The 19,647-nt window shown below is 31.7% G+C and overlaps 1 non-coding gene across 1 annotated transcript; it reads right to left on the bottom strand.

Moving 5' to 3' along the window:
- Window positions 1–1,556: 1,556 nt before the first annotated feature.
- On the bottom strand, window positions 1,557–1,662 carry LOC127546068 (U6 spliceosomal RNA). The gene has a single exon (XR_007949930.1). It is a non-coding gene; the product is annotated as a U6 spliceosomal RNA (small nuclear RNA).
- Window positions 1,663–19,647: the final 17,985 nt, after the last annotated feature.

Raw genomic sequence — 19,647 nt, 5'->3', positions numbered from 1 at the left:
TCTGAAAACTACCTGTTCATATCCTTTGACTATTTAACAATTGAGGAATATCTTTTAGAATTATAAATATGAATCACTTCTCTGAATATTTGAGAAATGAGGCCTTTGTCAGATAAAAGAGACCTTTGCTTTAAGGTTCTGCTTTCCTTTTCATTTTGGTTGCATTGGTATTATTTGGGCAAAACCTTTTGATATAATCAATGCTGTCTATCTTATAATTTGTAATGTTCTCTACCTTTTGATGTGTTATAAATTCTTCTCTATAGATCTGAAAGCAAACTATTCCATGCTGCCCTAAATTACCTACATTATTATTCTTTATGTTTAAATCATCTATTCCTTTTGATTTTATCTTGTACATGGTATAAGATATTAATCTATCCCTAATTCTTGCCAATTGTTTTCTTATTTTCCCACCAGTTATTTATTTATTTTTTTAGATAGAGTTCTTGTGCCAAAAACTGGAGACTTTGAATTTATTAAACACTAGATTACTATGGTTATTTAACAGTGAGTCTTGTGTACCTAAGCAATTCCACTGATCCATCTCTCTATTTCTTAGCTACTAAAAGGTAGTTTTTAAAATTTTTATCTTATTATTCATATTGAAATCTAGTTTATAGCACCTTCCTTCACATTTTTTATTGATGCCTTTAATATTATTGACCTTTTGTTCTTCCAGATGAATTTTGTTAAAAAAAATTTCCAGTTGTATAAAAAAAATTGGTAATTGATTGGTATGACATTGAAGAAATAAATTAATTTAGATAGATTTGTCACTTTTATTATTTGGGTTCAGCATACCCACAAGCAATTGATATTTTACAGTTTGTTTAGATCTATCTTTATTTGTTTGAAAAGTGTTTTATAATTGTTTTCATATAGTGTTTAGGTTTGTCTTGGCCAGTAAGTTCCCAAATATTTCATGTGGTTTATATTTATTTTAAAGGTTATTTCTCTATCTCTTGCTACTGAGCTTGGTTGGCAATACATATAAATTATATGTGTATGCATATATATTTATATGTGTGTGTGTGTGCATGTATATGTGTGTGTGTGTGTGTGTGTGTGTGTGTGTGTGTAATTTTTGTGAGTTTATTTTATGTTCTGTAACTTTGGTCAATTTGTTAATCATTTCAACTCAATTTTAACTTGATTCTCCAGGGTTCTCTAAGTATACCATCTTATCATTTGCAAAGAATGATAGTTTTGGTTCCTCATAGCCTATTCTAATTTCATTAATTTCTTTTTCATCTTTATTGCTACAGCAATTAATACCATAGTGAATATGTGGTTCTAGTGATGATAATGGACATCTTTGCTTCATTACTGATTTTATTGGGAAGGCTTCTATCTCATCCCTTTTATAGAGAATGGTTGGTTGTAATCTTAATTAGCTAGCACTCATCATTTTAAGGAAGGCTCCATTTATTTCTACATCCTCTAGTGTTTTCAGTTGGAATGAGTGTTATTTTCTCAAAACCTTTTTCTGAATTGAATTATATATATATAATTTTTATATGCTTTGTTTTAATGTTCAATTATGGTGATAGTTTAAAAATATGGAATAATTCATACATTTGCATGTCATCTTTGCACAATAGTCTTGCAAATAATCTTCCTTATATCATTCCAGTTTTAATATGTGTGCTGCCAAAGCAAGCATTGTAATATCATCTTAATTGATCTCTTTTCCAAATTTCTTTGGCCTGCAGTCCACCCTCCTCATTATTGTCTAAGAGATTTTCCTTAAGTACAGATAAAGCTGTGTAATTTTGAAATTCAAAAATTTTCTTTGGTTTACAATTTCCTCAAGATCAAATATAGTCATTTTTGTTTAGCTCTCAAAACCCTTCATAACCAAACCCAAACCCCTCTTTCTAAAATAATTGTATACCATTGGATTCTCTATTCAGCTATATGGCTATATTGACTTTCTTTTCTTCACTCAAGATACTTTAATTTGCATTGTCTGTCCTTCATATGTGGAATACAATCCCTTCTCACTTCTATCTTTATAAATTCCTCCCTCTGTCAAGAAACATCTTAAATACTAAACTTTCCTCCCAATTGGCCTTCTATTTAACTAATTTGAATTCACACACATACACACACACACACACACACATATATATATATATGTAGTGTGTGTGAGTGTGTTGTGTATGTTTGTTATGTCTCCCATTAGAATATAACCTCCTTATTAACTGGGATTGTTTCATTCTTTGTATTTGTATTCTTATAAACTAGCAAAGACACCTGGATCATAGAAGATAAAATTTATTGATTGAGTGAAGAGGACATATAGTATAGTTGATGTATATAATAGTTAATATAAGTATAAAATAATAAGTTATATATAATATAATAATGTATATTATAAAAGGACTTATGTGCCATGATCTTGCTTTTCTTAATAAAGGAGGAGACAGCATATTTATTAATTATTTCAGTAAATAAGCAATTTCTAAATTGGTTATATGCCATCAAAACCATCATCTAACAACAACAATAAAACAATAACTGTTGGAATTTATGTAGTATTTTATGATTTCCAAAATTGTTTACAAATATTATCTCATTTGTACAATTATACACAGCATTAAATATCCAAAGAAGAATACTCCTAGTCATCAAGGAATTAAAAATCTTACAAATATTCTAAATACACAATGAAAAGAAGATAATTTGAGGAAAGACAGCACTAATCACCAGGAAGGTCAAATTATATGTCTCATGCATGGTGGTTTCTGTGATATTAGAAACCTTTCAAAATTCTAATAATCAGCTGTGGTCAGGAGATCTATTATAAATAAAGACTGTTGCAAAGGCTTCAAGATAGGAAATAAAATATTTAGATCAGGGAAAAACAAATAAGATAGTGTAATTTTTTGTAGAATGATTTACAGGTGGGACTAGGGAATAATATGAACTAAAGGTAAGCTCTAATGGACTGGAAAGATCTTTAAATGATAATCAAGTTTGCATTTCATTCAAAAGGTAATAAGAATGAACAAAAGACTCTTGTAAAATAGAGCAAAATAGTAAGACTTTTGATGTAGCATGATTAGCTTGGCAGCCATGTGAAAGATAGACTTAGGAAGCCAATTAGGAGTTTATGATATTATTCTGAATAAAAGCTCATGTGATTCTGTACCAGGGTAATAACATTTTATGAGTAAAGAACATAGATGCAAGTGATATTAAGACAAAAATGAAAGTAGTTAACAACTTATTGAAGATTGGGGGAAAGGAGATTAAGTGAAGGAAAGTGTAGTCTTAGGTCACCAACCTGAATTTTTAAAATGGTAATGAAGTATTGAATAGAAAAATAGAAAATTATTATTATTAAATAAAATATGCAGATATCTTTGAAACTTAAGGAGAGAAGCAAAGAGTGGAAATAATTTTTACAGATGATTATGATAAAGAATCAATCAAAAAGGATTAAAATGATTATCCTGCAGCAGAGAAATTTCAGCTGAGATTACATGACAAGTTTGCACTGGATGAGTCATTATGATTGTGAGATTTCATCCATCAATCAGTAGGTTTGAAGTAGAATTGGAGAAGACAGATGATGGAGAGAGAAGGGGAAAAATGATGACTAAACTGGTGTACATGGACCAGGAAATATGGTGAAGTAGGAAATAAAAATAAAGGCAGCTTTCCCTATAACTACTCCAATTAATATGCAAGATAAATAGGCTGAGTAATGACTGAGAAATCTAAAGAAAATAAGACACAGAGGTCATTTTTTTCAGCCTCAAATCACAAGCCTACATACAAGTGATTAGAATAAAAACTATGCAAATAAATTGGACCAGTATTTCTCAAATACTGAAACCAGTGCAGGATGAAAGGGAGGTCCAGACCTATTATATACTGCCAACTTTGTCACTGTGATTAATTATCTGACTTAAAGAAAATATCAAATTAGAGTACTCAAATAAAACAGTTGTCCTATATATAATTATGAACCTACAGAAATTTATAGTTAAATGACAAGATTTAGGTCAAACAATAATCTCCTGTAGTTCAGGAGACTATAGTCCAATTGGTATTAAGTCTACAGTTGTATTGAATAGACCTAAATCACAATCTAGAGCAAGCAAAGCCCATTTCTGGAGGGTAACAATTAGATGATATTGTTTAGAGATCTACTGAGAGTTGTAAGTTCTCTGGCTTTACCATCTCTAATATCCTTGAAGGTATACGACCTGGTTCCTTTGGAATGCATTGGTGGGTCCTTAAATGATACAGATTAAAATGATAAAGACCCTTACACACTATTTCAAAATTTCATAGAACCTGGTCTTAACACCGTCTTAATTAAATAAATGTGGGGAAATATTTTATTATTTATTATTTGTTTATATTATTTGACTCTAGCTTTAGCCAGATATTGTTTAATCCACAATGTGAAATGTATATCATTCTGACCTTAGATACCCACCAAAAAAAAGCCAAAAACTTGAATCCAACCCAGGTTTTGTTTGGGTCCACTTTGGTCTTGGATCCATCCAAAATACTAGTGTTTGTAGGGTGCCCAAAAGTTATGTATAGCTATTTCTATTTTTGTCGCAATGTTTGAACTTTAATATTTGACTTAACAGAGATTTGAGGGTCAGGAAGAGCCACACTTTTCCCCATTTTCCCTTCTGCTAAATGTCCTATTAGAATTCTTTTTAAAATCATTTTAGCTTTGGGATTCATTCTCAAGTAACAGAAGTAAGGTAAAGATTAAGCATCAAAAAACCCTTCCATAATAAAGAGCTACTAAATTTCCAGGAATGCTTAAAATAGAGACCCAGAGAAAAACAATTCCACATTATCTATATACACAGTCTTAGAATATAACTCATCTGAGCATAAAATCAACAAGAATCCAAAGAAAAAATGCTGTTCTTTTAAGTAGTTAAAATTGTTTTATAAATAAAAATTAGTGTGCTAGAGAGAAGCTATGAAGAAATGAGGACTTTAAAATAAAGATATAGGCATAGTTACCAGCTTAGCTCAAGTGGTATGTCATGATCCCTATGCCAACACCACTTAGTTCTTTTCACTTGTCTCTTTTTACTATTAAGAGACAATTTGTTTTCTAGAGCTAAAGCCCATCAAGCTAGATGTGCTCTGAACTTGGTATAACAACAATCCTTTTTATTCATTATCTAGATGAATTCTACTGCAACAAAATCCCAGATTTTTTTTCACATAAAATCCAAGTGGTCCCTGAGTTTGTATAAGCACCTGCAGGAAACAAATTTTGATCATAAATCTGTGTTGTGAATCAATCTCATTGCATTGTTTCTGTACTCCCTCATTTCTATGGCTATAACTACACGTATCTTTGTCTAACCATTGGAATCATATGTCAACACTTCACCTCACTGTGTGGCAGTGGTGGTATCTCTTTGTTATTACACATCCCTAGAAAAATGTCTAGTTTCCCTCCTTTATTGGAATAAAAAAAGGACTTGATTTATTACCATCATTAGCTCATTGACCTTATTTTATTTTATTTTTCAAAATTAACAGTGGTTGTGATCATCTCTTGAGAGCTTTTAGACTTTATTTCAGTGTTAGCAGTTGTGGCATAAATTTTGTAGCTCTTTGTTCATTTGTTTTCTGGGTGTGACAGGTACAAAACATTATCTAAATAGTGCAATCCTTCAAATTTAGGAAAGATTAAACATAAGGTAATAATTTTAAGATGTTAAGGACCATGACTGAGTGAAGGAGCAGGTCAATTCTCTGAGAGCCTCCACAGCTGTGAATCATAACACTTGAAGAAGTTTCAAAGCAGCCTTTATTGACACAGATGTTGCTTGTGGATTGGGAATGAAATAAATTGTAGGCAGAGGGAAGAGGAAAGAGGTCAGAGAATGCAACTGCCTCTCATTCTCCTTGTATCATTGCCATCATCATCTTACATAAAGAGATCCATTCTACAGGTCTGACTTAGACCTCCAACAATCACTGGCAGTGGTTCCTGTATCACAACATATGGCGCCTGAAGATGGGGCATAAGAAACACAAGAAACAAGCAGGAGCTCCTGAGAGCTGTTTGTGAGTTGGATCCTCCCAGGGTTCCTTTGGTAACCCATAGGGAAGGAAAGGGAGATGAGACCCGGTAAGACTTATAGTCAGGGAAATTAAATGGGTCAGTATATCAAAGGACTGAGCCAGGAGACTGATGAGAGACTTATGAAAAATGCCTGTTCTTACTATAGCCCTCTTCCCCACTTGAAAGTTTGCCTCCATGACATCTCACAAGCTTTAACACCTGCTTTACTGCTTTTTGCACACCCTGAAATGTGGACTCAGATATTTTGGCATGTGAACTTAGATAACAGCCAGTGCATAAACTTACTGATCATGCTGTGTGGGGAAAATAATCACAGTCTCATAAAACAAAAAATGGGGAATTGTTAAGTGTTGGAATCCTTACTAACTGCTAACTAATTAGAGTTGATCTAATCTTACAAGAAGATGTTTTGGGCAGAACCTGAAACAAGGTACTAAGTAGAACTAATTAATACAAGGCTTGTGTTCACACCTTTACTCATTGGAGTTCAATGAGTTCATACCTCCCTTGAAGCTCTTTGGGCCAGAGAGCACTATGGGAGAAAATCCATAATCCCTCTCTCTGGAAGGAGCATAAATAGGCCAATGGGCCAGTCGAAGGGGTTCTTCAGAGTGAAGACGCTACAAGTCGAGATTTCTCCGGGAATGACATGAAGAATGGAGCTGGCTGGAGGCTGAAGAAAGCAGAGGCAGAGGCTGAAGGACAGAACCTTTGGATTTGGAGACATCCGAAGGGCTCCAAGCCTCTAAACCGGCTTTGTCTTGAGAAGAACAGGAACTCCAACATTTGAACTCATAACAGTTAAGGACCATGCTTGGGTGAAGGGGCAGGTCAATTCTCCGAGAGCCTCCACAGTTGTGAATCATAACATTTGGAGGAGTTTCAAAGCAGCTTTAACTGTCACAGATGTTCCTTGTGGATTGGGAATGAAATAAATTGGAGGCAAGAGGGAAGAGGAGAGAGGTCAAAGAACTCACCTGCCTCTCAGTCTCCTTGTATCATCATCATCATCATCATCCTCTCACATAGAAGAGATCCATTCTACAGGTCTAAGTTAGACCTGCAGTAGGCACTGACAGGTGGCTCCCACATCACAATATTAAGAGACATCAAGAAATATTAAAATAAGCCAAAACAATTTAAGAAGAAAGAGATATACAAAATATCTCATTAAAAATGAGATTAGTAAAACAAATTAATAAGGGAATTTAAGAATCAATGGGCTGCTTAAAATCAAAGTTTTATACTTTAGTCTGCTTTATACTTCAAGATAATATGAAAAATATTATTCAAACATATTACAATAAGAATATGAAGAGAAAATAGGAATAATTCACTTATCACATCTTGCAATAAACCTGAAAATGAAAAGTCCTGTTTTCTAGGTCAAAGAAAAAAAGCTGTAACCAGCTCAAAAGAAAGAGCTCAGTTATTGAGGGACCACAGTTGGCATTATATAAGTCTTCACAGCTACAATGATAAAGAAACAAAGAGAATGGCATGTAGATATTTCAAAAGACAAAAGTTAAAAAAGTTGCTATTAAAGATCACTTATCAGTAAAAACTTAGTATAATCCCAAAGAGGAAAAATAGACTGTTAATTTTATATTAAAATTCCTTTCAAGTATTCTTAATGGAAAAAAAATGAACTGAGTAAGAAAAATTTAAAAGATGGGAATAAAAAGGAACAAAATTTATATAAATGTAAACAAAAAAATGTCAGCTACTTTATAAAGATGAGGTTTTTCCATTTTAATAAGAATGGGAGGAGAAGATCCTAATTCTATAAAATTCATAATATCAATAGAAATCACAGAGGGAGTCAAATAAGATGGAGCTGATGAATGGCTTTTCTTATATTCTGATGATGTTAAAAGCAAAAAAAAAAAAAAAAAAAAAAAGGAAAAGGAATAAAGAAATTATAAAGTAGGAAAAAATAAGAAAAATGGAGGAACCGATCTTATATCACTAATGAAAGCAAATAGACAACTTGCTAACCTTAATGGGAATAGGGAAAAGGGTAACGCCTTTTCTGCTCTGTCCTCTCCTCTCTTCAAAAAAAAAAAAAAGACCATTTCCTACTTCATCTTCATGTCTTCCACAATGTCCAAGACAGTGCTTTGCAGATGTAGTAAATAACAATTTTGAATGTGAATTTCCATCTTCTGTTAAAGATTGGTATAACTGATCAGATTGATATCATCAAAATAACATGTTCATGTAGTAGTTAACAGAATATTATTTTCTAAAAAAACAATTCTAATGGAAACTATAATAAATGCATTCGACTCATTTTCTGCTAACATTTACAAACAAAAATAATTCAAAAAATTCAGCTGGCATAGGGGTACTTGAAACTAAGTTTGGTGTTTGAAATTATGAGATGTGAGATCAAATGCAAGCAAAACCACTTAAAGATATCCATTAAAGATAACCTAGGATGCTTTACAGGTGTTCTTGTTTTTTAAAGGCTATGCTAGCATAAGACAAACTCTTGTAGATAAAATACAATTTACTTTGGGCAAAGTGAAATTATTAAATTTATTGACATACATTAAGCCTCTTATTTTTACACTAAAAGCCTTTATGCAACACACACACACACACACACACACACACACACACACACACACACCCCTATATTTGTTTATTGCTTTCCATGATTTTACATCTAGTTGAAAAGGTTTTGACATTATAGTCTTTAATACTTCAGCCATATTATTCACATATTCTTATTTTATTCACTTCTTTTCTAACTTTACTTTTATGACCTTTATCAATAAGAACACTTTTGATAAAGTTTACTTTTTCAAGCTCAACTTTGATTATAGACCATAGATCTTTATTGAGTTTAAAGCAGGGAAGTTCATGAGCTTTATTTGTTCTGTTGAACAAATTTCTTCTCCTTTCATAGTGTTTGGCATGGTACAAGGTTATGATACTGTAGTTTTACATCTCCTTTGGAAAAGTTCTGCAATCTCCAAAACAATAGTTTCTCTATCTATCAATAGTCATCATTGCCTCAATATGGACAAGACATCCAGACTGCAGGTTGCTTTAAATTTGCATATATATATATATATATACACAAAATACACATACATACACACATATACCCCCCCCCACACACACACATACATATATTTGTTAATTTACTGAGGATTAATTATTCTCTTTTTCAACAATGGTTTTTCAGTTCTGAGTTGATTTTGCCTATCAACTATGTGTGTGTGTGTGTGTGTGTGTGTGTGTGTGTGTGCTTAGTACCAGTCATTTATGGATTTATTTTTTATTATTATTACAAAATATTATTTATTATACTTTGATAGTTGCTCTACTGTCTCTAAAAGACACAATCTGCTTTTTAAAAGAATATATGTTTGCATCTTTTCTTGGAATTGTATGTATTTTTAAAAACACAGAATTAACTATATAATCATTAAGATTTCTGAAACATATTTGTATTGGATGAAATGTAAAATTCAACTAAGGAAACAAAAGGTGAGAAAAGCAACTTACTCAAGTTCTATCTGTCCAATGTCATATATTCTTACACAATCTACTGCCAGAAGCTCACAACAATGGCCATTTTTAGTGGAAAAATATATTTTATCAAAATTGTTAATTTATCCAAGTAATGTGAACAATACTATAGGTTTTTACTAAGGCAGGAAGCTTTAAATATAGGATTTCTGGTGATTTGACTGTTATCCAAAGACATCCATAGACAATATACAGAGGCTTATTACAAATTTGATTGCACAGTGACTAATGTTATTGGCAACAGCAATCTTCATGACTTCAATTAGAAATTTTATGTGAAAAGATATTGTAGTAAGTATTGAGTTATTAATCCAGAAAGTATGGATTAGAGATTGAATAATTCCATGATCTCTTTCAAGGATAACTTTTGTTCATATCAGTCAATACTATTTCAATCATGAAAATAGACTAATCAGTTACATAAAAATATTTTTAAAATCTTTATGTACTTTCCTGAATATAAACAACAGTATTCCATAGAACTCTCAAATATCAACACCAGGAGATAGTAATGTCAACAAAAAGTAGAATTTTATTTTTTAGTTTGCTGATGTTGAACTTAAGCATTTAGCTTTCAATTAAATCTCATTTTCAGTTTGCTGATGTTGAACTTAAGCATTTAGCTTTCAATTAAATCTCATGACTTATCCTCTCTACCTGAGAGGATAACTTTTCTAAGATAGTTTGTCAGCAGCTTATTTTTTTATAGTTCATTTGTGGGAAAAGTGTTTTGAATCTTTGTAATTTTACATGTATGTATGTATTTATGCCTATATACATATGCATATATATACACACATACAGACATATATGCATATATTATATTCTGCGTTAGTGAAAAAATTTCAAAACATGTACATTCTGAAAACAGAGATTTATTCTGCAAAGAAAATTATATCTTACTTCTGTGAGAAGAAACTGTTATTTTTGATCCTTTTGATCATTTATTTGCAAAGAGGAACAATGACATCACAAGAATCAATACACATTGATGAATTTAAGGATTGTGGGTTACCTTCAAATTGGTTTAACTTATACCATGATCATTTTCAAGCATTTGGCTGTTATATATGCTGCCATTTTTAGATCCACAGGTGAGATTTGGATGGAAGATGGGCACCAAAAGCTGAAGAGCAGCTCTAAAAAGTACTCAGACAGCCCATAGAAGAGGTGATTTTGATCTTCCCTGAATGCCTCATGCACTCTGCTGAAAATACAGTTTTCACAAAGTGGAAAAACTATTCTACATATAAAACAGAACTACTAGTTATCTTTGGTCACTAAGTATTCACAACTCTTTAAAAGCCTAGGGAATGTTGGGGTTCACCCCCTCAGGAGATTTAAGCAGGATAGGGATAAAAAAATACAAACAATAATTCTTCAAATAAAAACATGAAAATGAAAGTTAAGATAATCTATTAAAGATTATATTAACATATCTATCAATGAGTTATTTAGTAAATTACCCCTGGTGCTCTACTACTTTCCATTTTGTTGCTTGATACTTAATCCATCCAGAGTAATATCATTGGTTCATAGATTTGGTGAAGTAAGTGCTCTTTTAGTTCACTTAATCTGTCCTAATTTTACAGACAAAGAAAATAAAGAACAGAGAAGCTAAATTAATTTCCTTGGTTACAAAATTATTAAGGGGAATGCCATATTTCACTCCACATCTTCTAAGTTCAAAGCTATCTCTTCACTGTATACACTGATAGTTAAAAAAAAAAAAAAAAAGAAAAAGAAAAAAAAAAGAAAAAAAAAAAAAACCTTGAGGATATTTACACTAAGATTTTTTGGCATGGATACTCAGTTCTTCTTAAGGCCTAGTATAAATCAGAGTAAATGGTCAGCCATGCCCTGGGCATATATTTTTTATTTCTGATTACATCATGTGATCCTGCATGTGTTAGCAAGAAGTTCCTGACAGATAGTTTCTTATATAATCTGCTTCACAATGAAAGAAACAAGTTCTTCAGTAAATGTTTCTTGAAAAAAGGATTAGGAAAGGAATATTAAAAAATATAAGGGTGATAATAGATTCCTTAAATGATCTCATGGCTTTGAAATAAAGAAGCTATAGTCTTGCTACACATTAAAAATTATGACTTTATTTTGATGGATGGTATCGACTCTCATTTTGCTTTTTTTTTTTTTTTATGCTCCCAAAATCACCTTTAGAAAACATGGAAACTATCTGCATCTATATTTCATACAAAAAAGACATGTACAAATTACATTTTCAGTGTTTATACAAATATACAACAATAAATATAGAGGGAGATGAATCATTGGTGATGCTTTTTGTGAGAGTTTGTATGGATAAATTCTGTTGGCATAGATAATTATGTATAAGTAAACTTACTCTGTAAATTAAGATCAACAGCTCATCAACAATTTACAATTTGAGAGATAGTTGCAGAGTGTTCTGAGCAGCTAAGAGACTTGCCTACTGTCCTGTAGGTTAAGATTAAATTTATGGCTAAGTATTTCTGTCTCTAAACTTTCTATTTATTTTAGCATTCTACTTTTCTCACAATCTAGGCTAAGTATATAGTAGTATATATTTTATTTTATTTATCTTCTTTTTATGTTTTTCATAAATTTATTTAATATTTCCCTCCTGTTACATTTAAAAGTTTTTTACATTTAAGCAACATTTGAATTCCAGATTCTCTTCCCTTTTTCCATCCCATCCCATTAAGAAACCACAGGTGAAGTTATGCAAAACATTTTCCTAAAAGTCATGTTGTGAAAGAAAAGTTATCCTTCACCCTAGTTTAAAAAAAATCCTCAAGCAAAATAAAGTTAAAAAGAAGGTAGACAAAGACAGACAAACAGAAAAAAGAGAGACAGAGGAAAGAGACAGAGACAGAGAGAGAAAGAGAGAATGAGGAAAAGAATGAGAAAGGGAGGAAGGAAGGGAGAGAAAGAGAATGCTTTAATTTGTATTCAGACATAATCAGTTTCTTCTCTCAGTATGGAAAGGAATTTTCATCATAAATTTTCAGAGCAGTGGATCATTGTACTGCTAAGAAAACAAAGTCATTTACAGCTACCAATTGCAGACATTGCTTTACTTTGTTTATAATACATTTAACTTTGCTTGAGTTCATGGAAGATTATCCACTTTTTTTTTTCCTGAGAGCATCCTGCTCATAATTTCCCATAGAACAATAATATTACATGACAACCACATACCATCATTTATTCAGCCATTCATCAATTGATGGCTATCTCCTCAATTTCCATTTTTTTTTTAGCCATGAAAAGAGAGCTGCTATAAATACTTTAATCTAGATAGGTACTTTTTTATTTTTAGATATTTTTAGATATTTAGATATTATTTCTTTGTTTTTAGAAAATTTTATTGCCTAGTTGTACCTATTATAATGCTTAGTAGTGATATTCGAAGGTCAAGGATATGCATAAATTTATAGCCCTTTGAGCACAGATCATATCCTTTGATCAATTGGGGCATAACTTTTATTTATTTATTTTTAATAAATTTTACTTAGTTGACTCTATGTTTGAGAATTCAGGTCTTATTAGAGAAACTTGCTTCAAAAATCTTTTTTATAATTCCTACTGTTACCATTATTTTTCTCCATTTATTCTATTCTTTCTCTTCTTTCAACTGTCCCTCCTCAAATGTGTTTTGTTACTGACTATTCTATGCCCTAATATGTCTTCTCATTTATTACCCTCCTTCCTTCCCACATCCCATTTCTCTGTTATTTTCCTGCAGAACAAGATAGATTTCTATACTTATATTGAGTGCCTCTATTATTTCCTCTCTGAGCCAATTCTGATGACAGTAAGGATCACTTACTCACTCTTTCCTCCCTCTTTCATTCTCTACTATAAAAGCTTTTTCTTTCTTTATTTTTTTATGGTAGATAATTTACACCATTCCATTTCTTCTTTTCCTCTTCTCCCAGTACATTCCTCTCTCACTCTTTAATTTTATCTTTTTAAATAATATTATCTCTTCATATTCAGTTCATACCTGTGCCCACTGTCTATATTTCTTTAAACTGCCATACTAACAAGAAAGTTCTAATGAATTATATAACTACCATCTTCCCATGTAGAATATAAACAGATGAAACTTATTGTGTCCTTTATGATATCCCTTATCTTATGACCCTTCTGCTTCTTCTAGGTTCTATATTTGAAAATCAAATTTTCCTTCCATTCAGCTCTGGTCTTTATATGAATATTTGATAATCCTCTATTTCATCAAAAATCCATTTTTTCCTTGAAAGGATTATATTTTCTGGGTAGTTGATTCCTGGTTGTAATCCTAGCTCTAGAATGTCATATCCCAAGCCCTCTGAACTTTTTATGTAGAAACTGCTAAATTTTGTGTTATCCTGACTGTGTCTCCACTACATTTGAGTTATTTCTAGGTGCTTGCAATATTTTCTGCTTCACCTAGGAGTTCTGAAATTTGACTATGACATTCCTGGGAGGTTTCATTTTGGGATCTCTTTCAGGAGGTGTTTGGTGGATCTTTCAATTTCTATTTTACGCTCTATTCTAGAATATCAGGACAGTTTTCCTTGATACTTTTTTGAAAAATAAGGTCCAGGCTCTTTTTTACCATGACTTTTAGATAATCCAGTGAAATTAAAATTATCTCTCCTGAATCTATTTTGCGAATGAGATGTTGTTCCAATGAGATATTTCACATATCTTCTACTATTTAAATTATTTTTGGTTTTGTTTTATTGTATCTTGATTTCTCATTAAGTCATTAACTTCCATTTGCTCAATTCTAATTTGTCAGAAATTATTTTTAGTGGTAGCTAGATGGCTCAGTGAATAAAGCATTGGCCCTGAAATCAAGATGATCTGAGATCAAATCCATTCTCAGACACTTAATATTTATAACATATATGAACCTGGGCAAATGACTTAATCCCAATTGCATTGTCAAAAAATAAATAGTGAGAAAAAGTAGAATTTTTTTTCCTTGTGACCTTTCACCCTACTTTCCCATTTGGCCAATTTTGGTTTTTCAGACATCTTCTCATTATTAGCTTTATCTATTTCCTTTTGTTTCAGTTTCATTCACTCCTCCCTCCCCCCAATTTTTTTCTCTATCTCTTATAATTGATTTTCCAAAATCCTTTGATTTTGAAAGTCAAGTTCTTCCATAGTTTGAGACCAATTCTTAATTTTTTTGGAGGCTGTGGTTATAAGAGATTTGACTTTGTTATGTTCTTCTGAGTGTGTGTTTTGATCTTCCTTGTCACCATAGTAATTCTCCATGATCAGAATCATTTTTTATTGTCTGTTCATTTTCCTAGCCTATTATTGGTGTTTAACTCTTTGTTAAATTAGGGTTCCATTTTCAGAATGGAAGAGGCATTGTCACAAGTTTCATATGTTTTGTGCAGCTGTTTTCAGAAATCCTTTTAGGGAGCTCTTTTTTGCCCTGGAATTGTTAGGAGTCTCTCTCCTTCCCTCCCCACCTCCCACTCCCCCCCACTATCGCCTTACAGTAGTTGTTAGTTCTAGTGTCCTAAAGCAACAGAATCTAACTTTGATAATGCTAAAGCCTGGAGCTAAAACTATGGATACTCCTGCAGGGTTTATGCTGGGGATTTGCATTGGATTCTCACCCTGGTTCCACAGAGCTCTTTTGCTGAATTTTCAAGTCTCTAGGCTGAGAGGTCTAGAAACCGCCATTATTGATACTAATTCAAAGTTCCCTATTCCTATTCCTGCTTTAGTGGCCCAAACCAGGACTGTATACTGGACTCCCACCCAGATGTCATAGATATTTTCTGCTGACCTTATAAGTTGCCTTCAGCTAGAAAATGTTCTATTCAATCTTGTTGGTTATTCTGAAACACTAAAGTTTGTTTAGAGTCAGTATCGAAAGGAAATTGTGACAATTTGGGATAGACCTTGAACTAGTTTCTACCTTTACTCCATCATCTTGACTCTGCCTCCATGTTTTATTTCCAATAGTATTTTTTTTCCAATTACGTGAAAAGATAGATTTTTAGATATACATTTTTATAATTGAGTTGCATACTTGCTTTTCTCCCCCTCTCCCTTTCAACCTCATTCTCCAATAGCCTAAATCATATTGACTTATTAATGTCTAGATAAAAGATTGTTTTTTAATCTTAATCAAGAATGAGAAAAATTGATTCAATTGACTAGGAATTATTATTTTTTTAATTTAGTTATTCATTAAGGTATTCCCTTTATTTTCTTGAATTTACATTATTTTTTTCTTAGCTATTATCCCCCTACATCATTTCACATGGCATGCTTATTTAGCAAGAACATCTGGAGAATGAGAGAATATATTTCTTTGCATGGAAGCATCTGAGGGAGGAAATCCTCTTTTTCAAGTTTCCTAGAAATATTAATTCTCCAGCTTAAAATCATTTCCAGATTATTCCTTTGGAAAGAGTGGGGAGGGGGGGAATGCCTGCAGTCTTCTTCTGAGAAACGGTAACTTAATTTTTATCAAATGGTATAATTTTCTCAACACCATGATGCTTTGTCCAATGACCTTTCTACCTATGGACAAAACCTCTTTTTGAAATTCAAGGTTCACAAATTGAGTAAAGAAAAAAGCTCATAAGAAAAAGAACCCTGGGAATGAACTGTGAGGACTATTCTGAAATCTTAATACAAAACTCATTAGATTTTCTTTTGTTCTTTAAATATTATCTGAGTTTCTTGAGGTATAATCATTTATGAGGGTATAAGAAACTATGTGGCTTTGTACATATCTGTTTCTTCAAAGACAAAATGATATAGATTTTATATAAATAAAATTATTTTCTTGAGAACTGTATTTCAGTTATGGGCATACATAGAGAGTGCATGTATAATTTGATTTTAATGTTATAATATAAAAGAAGGACTTATAGGTGGAAAGGGGATTGTATCAGAAAAAGGGAAAAGTGGAGATAAAAAGAAGGAAATTACATCTTATGAAGAGCCCAAGGAAATCTATTGTATCTGAAGGAAAGAAGGGAGGTGGGTGAACAAAGTGTGAATGTTACTCTCATCAGATTTGGCTCAAAGAGAAAATATTAGACATATTTGGTTTGCAGGAAAGCAAAACAAAACAAAACAAAACAAAAAAACACAAAAAAATTTCTCTCACCTCATTGAAAAGTGAAAGGGAAAAAGTGAAAAAGGGAAGATAAAGGTTAAATAGAAGGGGAAGCAGAAATAGTAGGGGAAAAGTATAAGGAAGGAGGAGGGACTCTAAGGGGGAGGGATTCTCTAAAAGGATAGGGCTGTTTGAGGCAAGTGATACCCATAAGTTTAATACTGGGGAGGGGGGTAAAGGGGAAGGAAACAGAAAAGCATAATCTAGAGATAATAATATGGCAGAAAATACAGAATTAGTAGTTTTAAGCATAAATGTGAATGGGATATATATCCCATATATATAGCCAATATATATCCAGAGTAAAGGCAAAAGGCTGGAGCAGAATCTATTATGCTTCTGGTGAGGTTAAAAAAAATAATCAGGAGTAGGTATCCTGATTTCAGACCAAGCAAAAGCAAAAAATTATCTAATTAAAAGAGATAAGGAAGAAAACTATATCTTGCTAAAGGGTGGCATAGATGACAAAGCAATATCAATACTAAACATATATGTACCAAGTGGTATAGCATCTAAAGTCCTACATGAGAAGATAAGAGAGCTGTGAGAAGAAATAGACAGCAAAATTACAATAGTGAAAAATCTCAACATTGTACTCTCAGAATTAGATAAATCAAACCACAAAATAAATAAGAAAGAAGTTAAAGAGGAAAATAGAATACTAGAAAAGTTATGTATTATAGATCTTTAGAGAAAATCAAATGGAGACAGAAAGCAGTACACTTTCTTTTTGGCAGTTTATGGAACCCATAGAAAAATTGACCATATATATGAACATAAGGAAATCAAAATGAAATGCAGAAAGGTAGAAATAGTAAATTTGCTCTTTTCAGATCATGATGCAATAGAAATATCATTCAATAAAAAGCCGGGGGAAAATAGACCAAAAATAAATTGGAAAATAAATAATCTTATCCCAAAGAATGAATGTATGAAACAGCTAATCATAGGCACAATCAATAATTTCATACAAGAGAATGACAATAATAAGACAACATACCAAAATTTGGGGGCTGCAGCCTAAGTGAGTATAAGAGGAAATTTTATATTTCTAGAGGCTTACTTGCATAAAATAGAGAAAGAGAAGATCGATGAATTGGGCTTGCAACTAAAAAAAGCTAGAAAAAGAGAAAATTAAAAAAACCCAATAAAATTCTAAATTTGAAATTCTAAAAATAAATGAAGATATTAATAAAATTGATATAAAAAACTATTGAATTTATAAATACAACTAAGAGAAGATTTTATGGAAAAAAAACACAACAAAACAGATAAACCTTTGATAAATTTGATTTAAAAAAAGCAAAGAGGAAAATCAAATTATTAGTCTTAAAAATGAAAAAGGAGAATTTTCCACTAATGAAAAGGAAATTAGAACAATAATTAGGAATACTTTGCCCAGTTTTATGCCAATAAATTTGATAATCTAAGTGAAATAGATGAATACTTATAAAAATATAAGTTGCACAGATTAACAGAGGAGGAAACAAATTGCTCAGTCTCATTTTAGAAAAAGAAATAGAACAAGCTATTGATCAGCTCCCTAAGAATAAATCCATAGGACCAGATGGATTTACATGTGAATTCTACCAAACATTTGAAGAACAATTAACACTAATACTATATAAATTATTTGAAAAAATAGGGAATTAAGGAGTCCTACCAAATTCCTTTTATGATACAGACATGGTATTGATACTTAAACCAGGTAGAATGAAAACAGAGGATAAAAATTATAGACCAATCCCATTAATGAATATTGATGCAAAAATCTTATATAAAATTTTAGCAAAAAAGATTACAGGCAATCATGCCTAGGATAATACACTGTGACCAGGTAGAATTTATACCAGGAATGCAGGGCTGGTTCAATATTTGGAAAACTATTAGCATAATTGATTATATCAATAACCAAATTAACAAAAACCATATGATCATCTCAATAGATGAAAAAAAAAAAGCATTTGATTAAATCCAACAGCCATTCTTATTAAAAACACTAGAGAGTATAGGAATTAATGGACTTTTCCTTACAATAATTAGTAGCATCTATTCAAAATTATCAATAAGCATCAGATATAAGGGGGATAAATTGTAACCATTCCCAGTACTATCAGGAGTGAAACAAGGTTGCCCACTATCACCATTACTATTCAATATTGTATTAGAAATGCTAGCTTTGGCAATAAGAGAGGAGATAATGAGAGAGAGATAATAAGAGATGGCAATAAGAGAAAAGGAGAATAAAGGGATTAGTGTAGGTAATGAGGAAATCAAATTATCACTCTTTGAAGATGATGCAATGAAATAATTAGAGAACCCCAGAGAATCTACTAAAAAGCTACTAGAAATAATCTACAACCTTAGCAAAGTTGGAAGATACAAAATAAATACACATAAATCATCAGCATTCCTTTACATTATTAACAAAATCCAACAGCAAGAGATACAAAGTAAAATTCCATTTAAAATAACCATCAATAATATAAAACATTCGGGAATCCATCTGCCAAGGGAAAGTCAGGAACTATATGAGCAAAGCTAGAAAACATTTTCCACACAAATAAAGTCAGATCTAAACAATTGGAAAAATATTAAGTGCTCTTGGATTGGTTGAACGAATATAATAAAAATGACAATACTATCTAAACTAATCCATTTATTTAGTGCTATACCAATCAAACTCTCAAGAAACTATTTTACTGAACTAGAAAAAATAACAACACAATTCATCTGGAAGAACAAAAGGCCAAGAATTTCAAAAGAATTACTGAAGAGAAAAGCAAATGAAGTTAGGCCTAACTGTACCGGGTCTAAAATTATATTATAAAGCAGTGGTCATCAAAACCATTTGGTACTGGCTAAG

Source organism: Antechinus flavipes, chromosome 1, assembly GCF_016432865.1.
Source record: "Antechinus flavipes isolate AdamAnt ecotype Samford, QLD, Australia chromosome 1, AdamAnt_v2, whole genome shotgun sequence".
NCBI lineage: Eukaryota > Metazoa > Chordata > Mammalia > Dasyuromorphia > Dasyuridae > Antechinus > Antechinus flavipes.
The sequence above is the reverse complement of the archived record's forward strand: the minus strand, read 5'-3'. Positions and strand labels throughout refer to the sequence as shown.